The sequence below is a fragment of the Sciurus vulgaris genome (assembly GCF_902686455.1).
Source record: "Sciurus vulgaris genome assembly, chromosome: 12".
Taxonomy (NCBI): domain Eukaryota; kingdom Metazoa; phylum Chordata; class Mammalia; order Rodentia; family Sciuridae; genus Sciurus; species Sciurus vulgaris.
The window spans coordinates 37,731,748-37,748,820 of NC_136473.1; the positions used below are offsets into that span (position 1 = coordinate 37,731,748).

Consider the following 17,073-nt stretch of genomic DNA (forward strand, 5'->3'; position numbering starts at 1 on the left):
AGACATCTAGAGATGACAGACACCACCCAACAACATCAGAACCTACATTCCTCTCAAGTACACGTAGAGTGTGCTTCATCAGGAAAGACTGGGTGCTAAGACATAAAACACACTCACTGAATTCTAAAGGATAGAAATAGTCAAATGTATGTTCTCTAACTACAAAGAAATGGAATAGAAATCAACACAATAAACATATTTGGGAAAGTAAAAAAAAATGTGAAAAGATAAGAAATATGTATTAAAAACATGTGGAAAGAGTAGAGTAGAAATTAATGAAATAAACAGTAGAAGATCAATGAAGAAAACTGATAAAACCAAATCTGATTCTTCAAAAAACATAGACATACTCTACAGAAACTGATATGGGCCAGGGAATATAGCTCAGTGGTAGAGTATGTACTTAGCATGAGTGTAACCCGGGTTAACAAAACCAGCACCAACTAAGAAAGGTGGGAGAAGGGAGAGAAAGAGAGGAACATGAGAAGGAAGGATGGAAGGAAAGAAGGCAGCTGACTCAAGAAAATAAATGATCCTAATACATTAGTAACAAACAAACAAAAAGCCTGCATCAGTAGTTTTTAAAAACCTATTCACAATGAAAGGCACAGGCTCAGATGTCTTCATGGGCGAAGTTCACCATAACATTTAAAGATACAGCATGAATTCTTCACAAACTCTTGCAAAAAAATTGGAGAGCCACGCACACATCTCAATTTATTCCATGAAGTCAATATTATGATACCAAAACCATACAAAGACATCAAAAGGACAACAGAATATACAGATTAGTATCCTTTATAAATACAGATGCAAAATTTCTCAACAAAATACAAGCAAACCAATCTAACAATTTACAAAAGGAATCATACACTGTGACCAAATGGAATTTATCCTAAGGATACAATGTTAATGTAACATCTGAAAATGAATTAATAGAATATATCTTATCAATGGAATAAAATCCCCCAAATAACATGACCCTATCAATAGACAGAACATGTTTGGAAAATTCCAACACCGATTCTTGACAAAAATATTAAACAAATCAAAAACATAAGTCCAATTCTTAAATGTAATAAGGGACATCTATGAAAAAACCTACAGCTAACATAATAAGAATACAAGATTGACTTATTCCCCTTTATGGTCAGACAAGAATGTTAGCACACTGCTTCTCTTCAACGTTGTACTGAAGGTTTCTGAAAGAGCAACTAGAAACAAAGAAGAAATAAACAGAATCCAGATTGTAAACAAAGAAGTAATACTATTTGTTTATACATATGACATGATCTTGTATACAGACAACGCTAAGGAATCCACTAAACAACTATTAGGACTGATAAAAGAGTTCAGTGAGGGTTCCTGAAAACCTTGTTTTCAAAACAAATCAACCGTATTCCTATACACTTTCCACGAGAAATTGAAAAGTGAGAACAATTCCATTTACAATAGCATCAAAAACAACCAAACAGCAAGAATAAATTTGACCAAGGAGATAAGTATCTTCTATTCTGAAAACTACAAAATGTTGTTGAAAAAATCTGTTAAATCTAAATAAATGAAAACCATCTTATAGTCATTGATCAAAAGATGCAGTATTAAGATGGCAAGATTCCCCAAATTGATTTACAATATAATCCTTACCAGGGTACCAGCTGATTCCTTTGTATAAATGGACAATTCTGAAATTCCTATGAAATTGCAAGGGGCCCAGAATAGCCAAAATAACATTGAAAATGAAGAATAAAGTTAGAGTAACTGTACATCCTGCTTAACTCTTACTTCAGAGGAATCAAGAGTACATTACTACCATTAAGGATGGACAAATAGATGAATGGATTAGAGTTGAAAGTTTGGTAATCAACCCATGTGTCTATGGTCAACTGATTTTGACAAGAGAAGAAGATTATTCAATGGGGAAAATCTAGTATTTTTAATAAGCCTCACTGGACTGCTAAATAACTATATGAAAAGAGTAAAATTAGATCCTTATCTTACCACATATACAAAAATTAACTAAATTGAAAGTATTAAAACTATAAAACTCTTAGAAGGAAACAAAGATAAATCTTCATTACCTTGGGTTTACAATGGATGTTTGACTAAGACACTGAAAGTATGAGCAGCAAAAGTTAAAAAAAAAAAAAAAAAAAAAATCCCAAAAACCAAAAAGATAAATTGAAGTTCATGAAAATTAACAATGTTTGTGTTTCAAAGAACACTATCAAGAAAATGAAATATAATTCTCAAATAAGAGAAAACATTAGCAAATCATATATTTGATAAGGCACTTGCATCAGAATATGCAAAGAACTCTTACAATGCAATAATACAAAGAAACTCAAATAAAAAATGGGTAAATTATTTGACATTTCTACAAAGAGATATAAAAATGGTAAAATAAAAAAGGTCTAATAAAGAATGTTAAACATCATTAGTCATCAATGTAAATCAAAACCACAATAAGATAGCACTTCATATCTACTAAGATAGTTATCACCAAACATCAGATAAAAAGTTTTAGCTAGGATGTGGAAAAACCATAACCCTCACATACTACTGGGGAGGATGTGAAATGGCAAAACTACAATGGAAAACAGTCTGGTAGTTCCTTGCCTTAGTATTTTCAGGCTGCTTAACAAAATCCCAGACTAGGTGGCTTAACAAAAACTTCTTTCTCAGTTCCAAAGGCTGGGAATTGAAGATCAAGATGTTGGTAGAATCTGTTTCTCCTTTCTTGGCTTATAGACATCCACCTTCTCTTCTCTGCATGTTCTCACATGGCACAGGGAGAGAGAGAGAGAGAAAGAGAGAGCACAAGCAAGTGCACACTGTGGTATCTCCTTCTTTTTAAGGGTACTAGACCCCATTACAAGATCTACCTTCATGGGCTCATCTAAACCTAATTATCTCCCAAAGGCTCCACCTTCAAATCCTTCACAGTGGTATTTGGTTAGGCTTTCAACATAAAAATTTTGGAGGGATGTAACTGTCCACAGCATTCCTTAAATGGTTAAATATAACACTGCCATGTATTCCAGCAATTCCACTCCTATGTATATGTCCAAAAGAAACTAAAACACATCCAGACAGAAACTGATACACTAATGTTTATAGCAGCAATGTTCATCATAGCCAAAAGTTGAAAACAACCCAATGTTCATCATCTGATGAGTGGATAAACAAAATGCAGTACAGCCACACAATCATCTATTATTTAACCAGGAAAATTAATGAAGTAGTGATACACAGTGAAACAAGGATGAACCTTAAAAACATTATTGTAAGAGAAAGAAGCCAGTTATAAAAGACCATATATATATGATTACATTAATATAGAATTTCCAGAAACGACAAACCTAGAGGGAGGAAAGATTAGGGATTACTTAGGGCTTGGGGATGGGAAGAAAAAGGTGCTATAATTAAAGGGCGTGGGATTTCTTTTCAAGGTCATGAAATTTTTCTAAAATTATCTATGACAACGGTTGCCCATATCTGTGAATATACCATTGAATTGGACAGTTCAAGTGGGTAAATTTTATGGGATGTGCATTGTATCTCAATAAAACTGTAGAAAACTTTATGAACATATATAAAATGGTATTTTTGATTATAAAATTATATAATTCAGTAGTGATGATAATAAAAACGATAATGTCAAATGTATTTAAGATGAATTAAATGTAGTTAAACCAAAAGAAACAAGGTAATAACCACTTATAAAAATGTAAAAGAACACAAAAGTGAAAAGGGGGACACCATCATCTTAGTGGGTGGAGTCAGAGTCAGGGCAGAGATATAGCTTTAAAACATGACTTTTCTTTAATAGGTTGTTTTCATGCGGTTATGTCAAAACTAGTTATTGAAAATGGCCTTGTCGAATGCCCTAAATGGCTGTGGAATTGCCCTCTCTGCAGTAGTCAATTCATGTCCCAAATGTTTGATCTGGTAACGGCTATTGTTGCCACCTCCCAAGAATCCCTGGCCCACGCTTTCATTTCAGGCCATTATAACAGCTTTTTAAAATCCGTGGTTCAACACCACTAAATCACTACCAATTTTATGATGAAAAAAAAGCATGTTAATTGTCTTATCATAAAGCCTAATCATTCTCTCTTCTCTTTATCCTCTTTCTTTGCTGTCCAGACTCACATCTTATTTTTTTAATTTTTTCTTTCTTATTCAGTCCTTCAAGGCGCTCTGCCCACCTTTTTCCAAGTCGCTTTCTCTTTCTATTGCAAATTTTTCATTTGTTTTTCAAACTTAAACATTAAAATTTTAACACATTTTTAAATAATCACATACACATATTTATAAAATCCGATAGTAACTATGCAGTTTTAATTTTTTGTTATGTTAAAAATAGAACCCTAGACTAAAAGGAAATCTTAGACTGAAGGAGAGGACTGATATGAAAATAAGAAAACATCAAAAGATCGCATAGTTAGTCTTTTTACAAGCCAAGAAAATGTTCATTTTGATTCAGCCTATAAAACTCTGCATGCAGCACAATCGCTTGCAAGGTAGACTTCTCCACCCTCTGGACATTTACAAAGAACCTTTCAACAAGAAACCACGGTTATGCATGTTCTCAGCTACTGAGAGTTGTGTTGGGTTCGTTCCTGGCTTTAGTGTCTCCAGTTACAAAAAGTACACCCAGTGCTCCAGTGTTATGTATAAAATGCTACTAACCTGGTTTCTGCTCTAATGGCATTATTGAGCATGAGTCTCAAAATGATGTGATAAGCATTGCTCTGACTAAAACTGTAACAGTAAAACTGCATAGGATTTCAGAGCTAACACTACTGAATCAAAATTCAAAAAAGAATACAAGGGAACAAAAAGAAATGTAACACAGATGTTTCCAATAAAAGTACTTTAATGAGGGAGTTATGTAGAAAGTTGTGGAAAATATTAAGGTAACTGGCAAGGGATGTTGAGACACCCTGACTTGGAACAGTGAGAAACTGTTAACACCAGTAGGTCTGAAAGGGCAGGGAGATGAAAACGTGCTATTGGAGTCCTGTGAGAGATTCAGCCTGGAGGGCAGGGTCACCCAGCAGGAGCTATCCTCACAAGGGATGCAGACACTGCCAGAGACAAGGGGGTGGAGAGATTGTCCCAGATCTCTCCCTTCCCACTAGCTGGTATTTGATTTCCAGCCTGTGTCTCCCACTGGCCAAATCTTAAAGAATACCACCAGCCAGGGAGCCCAGGGAATAAAGTCTGCTGGGGTCAGCTCCAATATGCATAAGGGAGAGAAGGCCAGGACTGGGAATTTATCTATAAAGACAAAGGCTGATTAAGCCAGGCTAGGTACTAAGGAAAGAAAACCCAGGAATCTCAGGAAGTATCCTTGGATCAGGTGGAGCTACCTATTTTTAGCTCTTTTGCAAACAATATAACCCGCAAGAGATGTTTCCACTGATGAACAGAATCATTTCCCTTTGCTATCACTTCATAATTACATCTCTGGTGAAAACCCTTCTTCCATTTGGATCCTTCATTCACCTAGACTATGCATTAGAAATTTCCTGGGAAGAGATCCAAAAGTTGAACTACACAAGTCGGTATTTCTTTATGGAATCTAGGTTAAATACTGCAGTGTTTGATTAGCCTGGGAGGTCTGGTTGTTGAGAACCCAGTGTAACCGGTCATTTCTTCTGGATCATGAGTAAAGCAGCCAGTGCTATGACATGGTATGTCAAGTGGACACAGACTGTCTTTTCTTCTTGGGGTCATTGACTTTACATGGAAAAACCATATCTGGCATTCATACCCAATATACTGTCAAAATCAGGACTGCCTAGTTATTACTCTATGATCATCATAGTAACTAAGTCTCTACTATTGAATTAATGCAGAAGTCATCACAGAATGGCTGCTGATCTCTCTAGTGTGTCCATCCTTGATAGTAAAGTAGGCACTGGCAGACACTTTTGAAGTACATCATGCTACTTGATCACACATTCTCAACATCATGGCACATGTGTCAGTCAGGCTCACAGCAGGAAAAGCAATGCAAGATTCAATTGAAGAGATTTTTTAAAAAAGCATGATAATTTCAGAAATATGAGCATTTTTTAGGACACTAATGAACATTAAAGCTACAAAAATGTTTGATCATGAGCAGTTATTACCACCCTTAAGGTTGAAGGGGCAAAAGTAGGTCATGAACCATGTGACCACTGTGAGAGCTAGGATTCTGGAAGAAGAGCTGCCATATGGTAGCTATAGTCATGAAGGAAGATAGTGACTTCCAAATACAAGATGTGGGAACAAGAAAGAATTCAAGAAGTAGGAATTATCCTACTTCTCTCTCCTTCTGTCTCTCCTCTCTGGTCGATGTCTCCACTTGGCCATGCCTCATTTTTTGTCAGTGGCACAGGTTCTTGGGTGTTGTGACTAATAGAAATCAGCCTGTCTGACACATAGAAAGACAGAAAAGGCAAAGTTGAGGATAAGGTGAAATATAAAAATGGAAAATAACCATTTTTCTCCAAAATCAACATCTCTCCATAACAACTCACTAAAACTAGTTCATTATAAGTAAGATATTTAGAAAGTCCTAGATTTGACTCCTTCCTAAGGTTCTCTGTTACTGAAGTGCCAAAAGATCTTGCACATTACATAAAAAATACTTAGTCAAACATATAAACAGCATTATAGTTTTCATTTTAGGGCTAATAGTGTGGTATAGGCATAGAAATACCAGAAATACAAACTGTGTAGAATTCTCTATAATAAATACATATGTACTGTGTATCTTTCATTTTTCTTTTATTAGTCACCTCTGTCAAAAACTCTTGGGAAATAACTTTATTCTCTGAAATAAAGTATGGTATATTATTTTGAAAGAATCATATTTTTATTTATATAAATTACTTTAAATATAAATTGAGTACTGTGATTTGGCATCAAAGCACAGTGGCTAGTGATTTTATACATTATTTTTTTCCTGTTTTTGTACACACAAAATCGTATGTCTCCTTGCCACTTCAGTGCATCTGTGACATTACAAATAATATGACCAATCACACAATGCCCCAAAGATCAGATTCATTACAGTTCTAAATTTTGTATTTTTACTATTTTCCCACTTTACATCATAAATAGTAAAACGGGCTCAAGATCAAAAACATAAGCCATATTAGTAAATCATAATTTAACAAATCACATTGCCAATGAAAATTTCCTCAAATAAAGTTTCATTGAATTGTAACTTTCACAGGATAGTAGCCCTCCAGCTTAATGTTCAGATACAATGGTTGCCATGCCTTTTCCTCCCTCACTGTTACATCTACATCTAATAAGATTAACTCTTCCTTTGATATTATTTTTGAAGCAAGCTATTTACACAGTTGTAGCTATAATGACTCCAGAGACTTTAAGCTTCTTGATATTCTTATTAACATTGTCACATCTAGGACTAAAAGTAAAATATATTTTACATTTTAAATATTTACTTGGATCTTCTGTGATTGGTAATTTTATAATCTCATGTGCTTTCAGAGAAACATATTTAAAAGTGTCATTTAAACATATATTGCCTTGAAACACAATGAAACTTGTTAAATGGCTTCTTCTTCAAGACAGATCCACGTTTACCTTTCTACTCTCCACAAATCATATTCAATGTATGAAAAGATACCATCTGACACTTCTGTATGTGTGTGCACACCCACCCACACAAATACATTAAAAAACTAGAAAACATAGATGGAGTTACAAAATAATGATGACAAGAACCTACCATATTTTGCTTATTGGTTCTTCTCCCAGGTGTCGGGGATCCGAACCCGAGTCCGTGCAACACGCTCAGCGAGCACTCTACAGGATGAGCTATTCACCCACTTAAGAATCTACCATATTTCTATAAAATAAATGCAAATGTTCTTATTGCCAGAACACTTGATTATAGATGAGAGGCTCAAGACCCAATTCAGATAAAGGAGGGAACCTTTAGGTAGGTTAAACAATCACATTTTCTTAACTCAATTTCAAGAAAATTTTTGACTTGGAGCATGCCCTGAAGCACTCCACAGTCCATTGAAGCCCTTGGAGACTATGCTCCTTTGTGTTCTATGCACACAGGACGCAGCTGTGACAGTTGCCATTTTTCTACTTGCAAAGATGCTCCTTTCAGTGAAATGAGAGCCCTGTTGCAGTGGCTTCTTAACATGGACATTAAGGTTAGGGACAGGACAATCCTCCATCTAACATTAATTAGCCTTTTCACTGTCCTGCCACCAAATGAGGAATCAACAGGCAAAGATGGCCAGGAAATCTAGTATCAGGTACTTCCTCCCACTTCCTAATTTGAGGGAGTCTATAAATTGCAGCACAGTCTTCCACACACCCTACCAGAAACACATCTGTCAAGCAGGTCCAGGAAAAACCTACCTGCAGGCTCAGTGGACTTCTCTATTTACACTTATGTATTTGCTAAGTGCCTAACTTTAAGTATCATGTCTGAGTCTGTGACTCACAAATTTGTATCCCTACCCAGGACGTTTCCTGTGAACTACACATGTACATATCCAAATGCCTTAGTGATAACTGCGTTTTAACAGGAATTTCCAATATAAGACATATGAAACTAAACTCCTGACTTCTCCCTGAAAACCTATTACACTCAAGTATCACTTGTCTCAGCAATGGATACCCTCTTTTCAGGCACTTAGACCTAAGAGCAGGGAGTGGGGAGGGGGTCACCCTTGATACTTCCTCCTTTCATTCTCCACAAGCAGCATATCACCAGATCCCATTGTCTTTAAAGAAGTCTAGAATCTGACCACTTCCCACTGCTAATACTGCTACTGTCATGGCTCTGTCACCATTGCCCTCCCCTAGGATCGTTTCAGTAGGTTTCTAACTGGCTATTATTCTCAACATTGCTGCCAAAGTGATCGTCTTAAATTAATCAAATCGAGTCTTTGCTTTGCTCAAAATTTTCCAAAATTTTCACTCAGATCAAAGCCCAAAGTCTATGAGATCCCACACAATTAGGTCCTGCACCATTTCTTTGACATAATCCTCAATTCTTCTCCCCTCAATCATATCACCACAGTTAAAGTCACTTTCTTCCTATTCCTGGGAAAACTGCAGACATATTTCAGCCTCTGCCTCTTCACATCCACTGTTTCCTCAGAAGCTGACCCCTTCCTGGCTTGCTTATTCACCTGTTCTGAGCCCCTAGTGAAATATCATCCTTTCAATAGGACACAGTTAATCCTTCTATTTAACTTACTGTTGTAACCTGCCTTTGTTGCCTGCACTTCCAATCCTCCTTACCTGCACGATTTTTTTCCAATGTATTTATCATCTGTAAATTGCACATTAATTTTACTTAGTCTATTCACTTATTTTATTTATTGTTTGTGACTTATCCCCCACTAGGATATAATTTCCCCATGGGAAGGGATTGCTATCTATTATTTTTATCATTTTTCAAGTTCCTAGAACAGTTCAAAGCTCAAAATAGCTCACAAATTAATTATATGTAGTATTCGTTGAAATGAATGAAATGAAGATCCTAAAAGTGAGTCTCCATCTTCAAAGGGAAATTTAACAGTGACCTACAGAATTCTGAGACCATGAATTAGCATTTAGTACTAATGATCCTAATCATTAAGTCATTGATCTATGAATATAAGATATCACTAATCATTTGTAAAAATTAGCAGCCTTAAAGAAGGAAACCAAACAAAACAAACAATTAAAATGCAATTAGAATGGCTATTATAAAAAACACAAACAATAATAGATGTTGGCGTGGATGTGGGGGAAAGGGCACACTTTTACATTGCTGATGGAGTTGCAAATTGGTACATCCACTCTGGAAAACAGTGTGGAGAATCCTCAGAAAACTTGGAATGGACCCACCTTTTGACCCAGTAATCCCACTCCTCAGTTTACACCCACAGGACTTAAAATTAGCAGACTACAATAGCACAGCCACATCAATGTTTACAGCAGCTCAATTCACAATAGCTAGATTGTGGAACCAAACTAGCTGCCCTTCGACAGATGAATGGATAAAGAAACTGTGGTATATATACACAATGGAATATTATTCAGCCAAAAGAAGAATAATATTATGGCATTTGCAGAGAAATGGATGGAATTGAAGAATATCATGCTAAGTGGAATAAGCCAATCCCAAAAACCCAAAGGTCGAATGTTTTCCCTAATAAGTGGATGATGATATATAATGGGGATGAGGGGGTGAAGGGTGAGAGAAGACTGAAGGAACTTTAGATTACAAAGAGGGAAATGAGAGGGAGGGGTGTGTTAAAATGGTGGAATGAGACAGACATCATTACCCTATGTATATATATGATTACACAAATGGTATGAATCTACATCATGTACAACCATAGAAACAAAATGCTTTGACCCATTTGTGTACAATGAATCAAAATGCAGTCTGTAAAACTAAATAAAAATAAATAAATAAATAAATAAAACACTATCTTAAAAAATACATAAATTACAAGAAGAGGTCATGACTTTTATTTAAAAGTATGGACCTTGATCTCAAGGACTATCACATCCATAAAAAACAGGCCAACTACGCAAAAAAAAAAAAAAAAAAAAAAAAAAAAAAAAAAAAAAAAAAAAAATTGAAGAACCAGAAAACCCTCTCAAAATTTAAAATTTTTGGTTAAAATTTAAAAATCAATTAACGAATGTAACTGTATAATAGATGCTTCCAAAAAAAAAAAAAAAAACCTAAGTGATAATGTGGAATTTCATCATGAGGAATTCTTCTAGCTTAAAAAGAATACAAGACAGGGCCAGGAGCACCCCTGCCACCCCCACCCAGTGGGGTAATCCCAGTGGGTCAGGAAGCTGAGGCAGGAGGATTGCAAGTTTGAAGCCAGCCTCAGTAACTTAGTGAGACCCTAAGAAAATTAAGAATTTTAAAAACAGGCTGAGGATGTGACTTTGTAGTTTAAGCATTCCCCTTGGTTCAATCCTTGGTTAAAAAAAAAGAAAAGAAAAGAAAAAGAAAACAAGATAGAAAGTATTCAAGGAAGCTTAAGAGACAAGAAAGATGTATATATTAAAGGTACCAGAAGAAAAAAATGGAATAAACGATGGAGAATATTAAAAAAAAAAACTCCTGAACTAAAAATAAACTTGAGTTACTAGAACAAGTGTGCCTACCAAGTACTAGAGAGACTGCACTAAATTAGAGAATCAATAATCAAAGAAACAATTTAGAACAATTTTTAAAAAAACTTTACTGAGCTGAAGATGGACTTGATTCATTAAGAGTAAAGTTCTCACCAGGGTCCTGAATAAAAATATTAATATACACACATATAAATATCTTCTGGTTAAAATTCTATAAAGAGGACTGGGGATGTGGCTCAACTTGGGGATGTGACTTAGTGGTTAAGCATCCCTAGGCTGAATCTCCAGTACTTAAAAAGAAGAGAAGAAATAAAGTCTATAAAGAAAATAATCTATTTTTCTAGAAACAAAAGGCATTACCTAGACAAAAAGAAAAAAAAAAAAAAAAAAAGGTTAGAACAAATAGAATGTCTCAGTGTAATTTTATGTGTGTGTGTGCGTGTGTGTTTTTCTCCCCCCTAATGGCCTGGGGATTCCAACCCGGGTCCATGCACATGCTAGGCGAGCACTCTCCAACACAAGTTATTTCTTCAGCTTCTCTCAATGTAATTTTAAATACTAATAAATAAATCATCTTGAAATAGTACTGGGAAAGAATGAATATTCTATACACATTCTATTGAAGTATGCATTACATCTATTATTTTTATGCTATATTTAATGTTTCTATGCTATGACATAAAAGTAATCAGTAAAATAAATATATTTATCTGAAACATGTTTCCAGTAGCCTTTTATCACATAAACACATTAAATGATGTTAATGATTTATAGTTCCCCTGGAATTGTAATTTTTTTCCTCTTGGACAAAATTACTTCATCATCAGGGGCCTCCTATGATCTATAGCACCATAATATAAAGTGTTAAGAAAGAACTCCAAAAACACATAGAAAACTAACAGGGTTTGTTTGTTTGTTTGCAGGGAGAGATAACAGGGATTGAACTCAGGGACACTTAACCACTGAGCCTCAGCCACAGACTGTTTTTCCTTTTTTTTTTTTTAATTTTGGGACAGGGTCTTGCTAAGTTGCTTAGGACCTCACTAAGTTGCTGAGGCTGGCTTTGAACTTGGGATCCTCCCCTCAGCCTCCTGAACTGCTGGGTTTACAAGACATATGCCAGCTATAACTAAATTCAAAAATATACATACTGCCTCATATTCATGTGCTCAGATAAATAAAGTTGATATGCAATTGCAAATCTTGTACTATACTTTAAAATAAGATCTATATAGTAAATAAATGGGACATGACTTATATCAACCATGATGTGGAAAAATATGAGATAACTGTACTTGAAAGAATTAAGCATTCTTTTGTGTATTTTAAACCATAATACTTACTACCTTTGCATTTTTCATTTCCCTGATGATCCCACAGAATCATTTCCACTTTCCTGAGGCACCTCTTACCTTATTCATTAATAGCAAAGCAAAGAACATGGTTAAGGGATAATTATGGCCCTGGGGATTTTTTCCTTTGGGGTTTGATGTACTTTATCCTATTCTATACTTTCAAAATCACAAAAGGTTCTCACACATATTATTCATTAATTATTTCCATCGATGTATGGCTTTAGTGAAATGTGTACTTAAGGGACCATTCAGAGAATATGTCACTTTAGAATCTATATTTTGTATCACAGGTATTGACATCCCAATAGTAGGGGTAGGAGAAAATTGTAGTCAAATTGTTCGAAAATAAAACAGTAAAATTCATGTGTCAATGAAGTTTTCTTATAAAACTTATATTACTTCACGGCAACTTTATGATACACTCACCATCCTTTTTTGCTTTTCTCTGTGAAGACACTGAAAGAAGAAATGATTCGTAGTTCATTTGTATCACTATGACTATAAGCATGATGTTTTATAAGAATAAAACACACATATTGCCCAAATGTCAAATATTCAAACCAAATGACATAGGAATTTTATTTGTTCTATTTTCCTACCATTACAATGATCATATAGAATAGAATACATTTCACATACTATGTTCAATTATTTATTTAATTTCCTAACCCCCACACACATATATATACATATGCACTATTTGTAAAATACCACACATATTATTTAATAATTAATTCAACTGAATTAAATAAAATTGTTTAAAAAATACACACTCCTATACACAAAATGGAAAGGATTATCTATACACCAGTGTCACAGTTTTCTAGGCACCCTGATGTAAAATGATCTGATGAAAGAATCCACTGTTTTACAGATGCAGTCCAGACATTTAGGTGGAAGGTACACTATAAAACTAATAATATATTTCTGGGGGGAAAAAGATAATGTGCAGAATCGTTTTCCATCTATACCTCTCCTGGGATCATTTTAGGTAGACAACCTAAACATCAATCCGAGCTTCCTTTCTCTATATATTGTTAAGTGTTTCCCGGTGCTAGACCACTTCTTTGAACAAATATTCAGGTAAGACCCTCATGCTTCTCGACAGTTTTGTCTGATCATTGAATACCCACTGAGCATGGCCTTTGTTGTCTCTCTATTAGAAAGTGAGTCGAACATCAGTACCCAGTGACAGTTGTCATCCCTAACAGATCCCTTTCACTGTCTTTCCAGGTAGGGGACAGGTCACCAGGTGTACATTTCCTATTCTACATTGTTTTAAAGCTTTCCTCGCATGTAACAAATACCTTCATATCTTTTCGCTTCTCCAGTAGCACTAAATCTCTTGAGATTTCTTTGAAAGAGGTAGTCTCAGATTAAAATCAGTTCTTCTTTCAGTATCTTCACTGAATAGATGGTGAATATCATAAAGTTTCCCTGATAATATCACCTGTAATGCTGAAGTGCCTTAAGCATTCCGCTCAGATCCACATGTGCCCTGTGCTTTCCTCTGAGGTCAGCAGCTCAAAGCAGAGGAGCCATAATTTTATCTTTCAGAGGCTATTCCTTTCAGTTACAATACATTTTTATGAGAGGTGAACAAATTATAAAGATAATTAGAACATGCCATCCATCCTTTTTTATCCTCCTTCATGTAAACCCTTGGAAATACACTTTATATTTTGAAAACAAACTCATTTCTTTAAAGATCACTGTGTTAATCAGCTTTCCTTCTCTGTAATGAATACCCGAGATAAATCAACTTATAAGGAAGGAAATTTTATTTTGATTTATGACCTCAGAGGTTTCAGCCCATGGTTGCTTGGGCCTGTTGAGGGGCGGAACATCATGCAAGGAATGCATGACAGTGGAGCTGTCTTCCTCCTAGTGGGTGGGAAATCAAAGAGAGGGTGGGGGGGACAGGCCCCCAACTTCCCCTTCATGGGTACACCTTCACTCACCTAACTTTCTCCCACTAGGCCCCACCTCCTAAAGGTTCCACTGCCTCCCAGTTGCACCACAGGCTGGTGACCAAGCCTTTAACACTTGGGCCTTTGGGGGACATTCGAGATTCAAACTGTAACACTCAAGTTCCAAATGTTTCTCTTAGGTGTTTAGAGAAGTGCTGATGCTACTTACTGAAGGTGTGCCTTGACTCTGCAGAATAAAATGGATTGTGGAAATTTTAGCTATGGAGATGTGTTTTGTTAATCTAAGGTGACCCTTCATGCAGATATACACTTATGAGAGAAGTAGAGAATTTGCAACATGGAGAGAAGGAGCTGCTTTAGCAGACAACCTGAAATCAATATACTTATCTTTTCTTTCTGTGTTTTAAAGTTTTCTCTGAGATAATTTAATAATCATTTAATGATCATAGAACAACTCTGGATCAGGCATTGCATATGCTGAAGGTACATTGTGAGCAAGGACAGAGAGAGCCCTTTCACAACAAGATCACTGGTGCCAGGTAACAAGGTTGCTCTGATAGTGTGCTCTTGTAAAGCAGTACTGGACTTGACTGTTGTCCTGAGACACGCCTTGTTTTCCTGGGAGAACCCATATAAACATTCTTAGTGACTGAGAAATCTTGTGTCAAGGGACTTGAGTAAAAATGTTGAAATACAAAGTTTGAAAATGCTAATCTCTCTAAAAGCTGTCTATCTGATGATTTCTATATAGTTCTAGCATATCCCAGAAACTAACTAAACAACTTTCCCATGAGACCCATAAATTATGAGAAATATTCAACTAAAGAAAACTGCCAACTTTCCAAAAGCTACACATTTTTCAAAGCTTTATCAGAAAGTCTGGTCCCACTGTGAGGCCAGTTAGAAAATTAAAAATAACCTGTCTATGATGCTACTCTTGTCTAATATTTCCAATAGGATTCATAGCTAAAACTAAAATTTTAAGACATATATTTGAAAAGAACACTTCTATTTAACTTTTATCTGCCTTAAAGCTAAATTTTGGACCTTACCTACAAAATCTGAGTTCTCTTCTCCACCCTCCACAGTACTCTGGGGTTCTTCCCTTACAGTGCCACAGGAGCCTGTCCCCTCCTCAGTCCAACACCTTTAGGAAAACAAGGTTCCTATCTATTTTGGTCATCATTGTATATTCCAATGCTGGCAAAATGCCTAACAAATACTAAGCACTCATAAAGTTTTCTGAATAAATGAAAAACAATATGCATTGTTTTAGAAAATTACTTTTTAGTTATATGAGTAAATATCTTGCTCATACACGGTTGATTTATTAATGTATACCTATAAGTTTATTTTTATTTTCATACCTATGAGTTATTAAAGTCGAGTTAGTTAATGTCAAGAGCATGATTCTGGAGTTAAACCTTCCAAACAAACCCTGGTTCCTTCAGTGACTTCAAGTTGCTCCTGTTACTTACTGTTGGAATACTCCTGAGGATAAAATAAGAGAATTAAACTGCATAGCCCAGTACCATGTTTGCAATACTTCTTTCATTAGTCAAATAAAGCATGTCATAAGTTATATCCCACCACCCAGGAAACAAGTCCTTCAACCCACACTATTAGCTGTTATTTACAGGCTTTTCCTTTTCAAAGAACTGACCTCAAAAGTAAGCTTGGGCCTTTTAGAAATACTAGATGTGTTAAAAACTAGACATGTTATTTCTTTCTGTTGTCTACTCAGATGAAGTAGCAAGAGACTTCAAGAGAGCAAACATTGTAGTCAGTCCACCAAAAATTTCTACATGACACATCTATCAAACCCATAAGGAGCAAAACAATAATCATCAATTTTATTTGTACAGCAAAACACTGTGCTATGACTAACATGCTTTTCTTTGAAGTTGGCATTTGTGAAATGTTCATAGGTACAGATTTTCTGTTGACTGGTTTAACAATTCAACATCTGGAAAATGTACACAAAGATGTTAAACCTAGTGCTGCTTAATATAGCAAAAACAATTTTAAATATAAACATTTGCCACTTGGCTTAATTAAAATTTGATTAAAACCATTGTGTGCTCAATACTTCAGAATTTTCATCCACTTACGGTCTTGTGTCAAATTTGAACATTAACAAAGAGAAAATCTTTATCTTCCTACTCAGAAATACATTTCAAAATTATCTAAAAGATAAATCAACATAAGAAATATAAAGCAAGAAAAAATAGCAGTTTCCTAAATGGTTTCCAACAAAATGTTAACTTCCAGGTGTTCATGTATTTTACTTATGTAACCTCATCATGTTTAAATGAGTAATAACTGTATTCATTGCCTTTTCTGATATGCAGCCAGATTTGTAAATCAAGTTTGATTTGGAAAACAAGATCCTTGCTAGCCCATCTCTACAGAATTTATCACAGTGCAATAATTTGTTGAAAAATATAAATATAACTGCTGACTAAATGTAAAAAAATTAATGAGCAGTCTACTAAAAAGAAACATAAAAATCTTATGCATTTTTTTCTGGAAGAAAAACCCATGAATTGGTTGCCTTAATAAATAAGAAATCTTGACAAGAACTTCACAGACCAAGATCCCCTTTGAATTGAGAAGAAAAACTACCAATCTAAACCAGTTCT

At 35.2% G+C, this 17,073-nt stretch overlaps 1 long non-coding RNA gene across 1 annotated transcript in view; it reads right to left on the reverse strand.

Annotated features, from left to right (window-relative positions):
• Window positions 1-15,257: 15,257 nt before the first annotated feature.
• LOC306642166 overlaps window positions 15,258-17,073 on the reverse strand; it is a 50,535-nt gene continuing 48,719 nt past the window's right edge. Inside the window, exons 2-3 of the long non-coding RNA XR_013758414.1 lie at window positions 15,799-15,922; window positions 15,258-15,578 (exon numbers count right to left, since the gene is read on the reverse strand). This is a non-coding gene — a long non-coding RNA (uncharacterized lncRNA). The remainder of the gene's footprint in view (window positions 15,579-15,798; window positions 15,923-17,073) is intronic.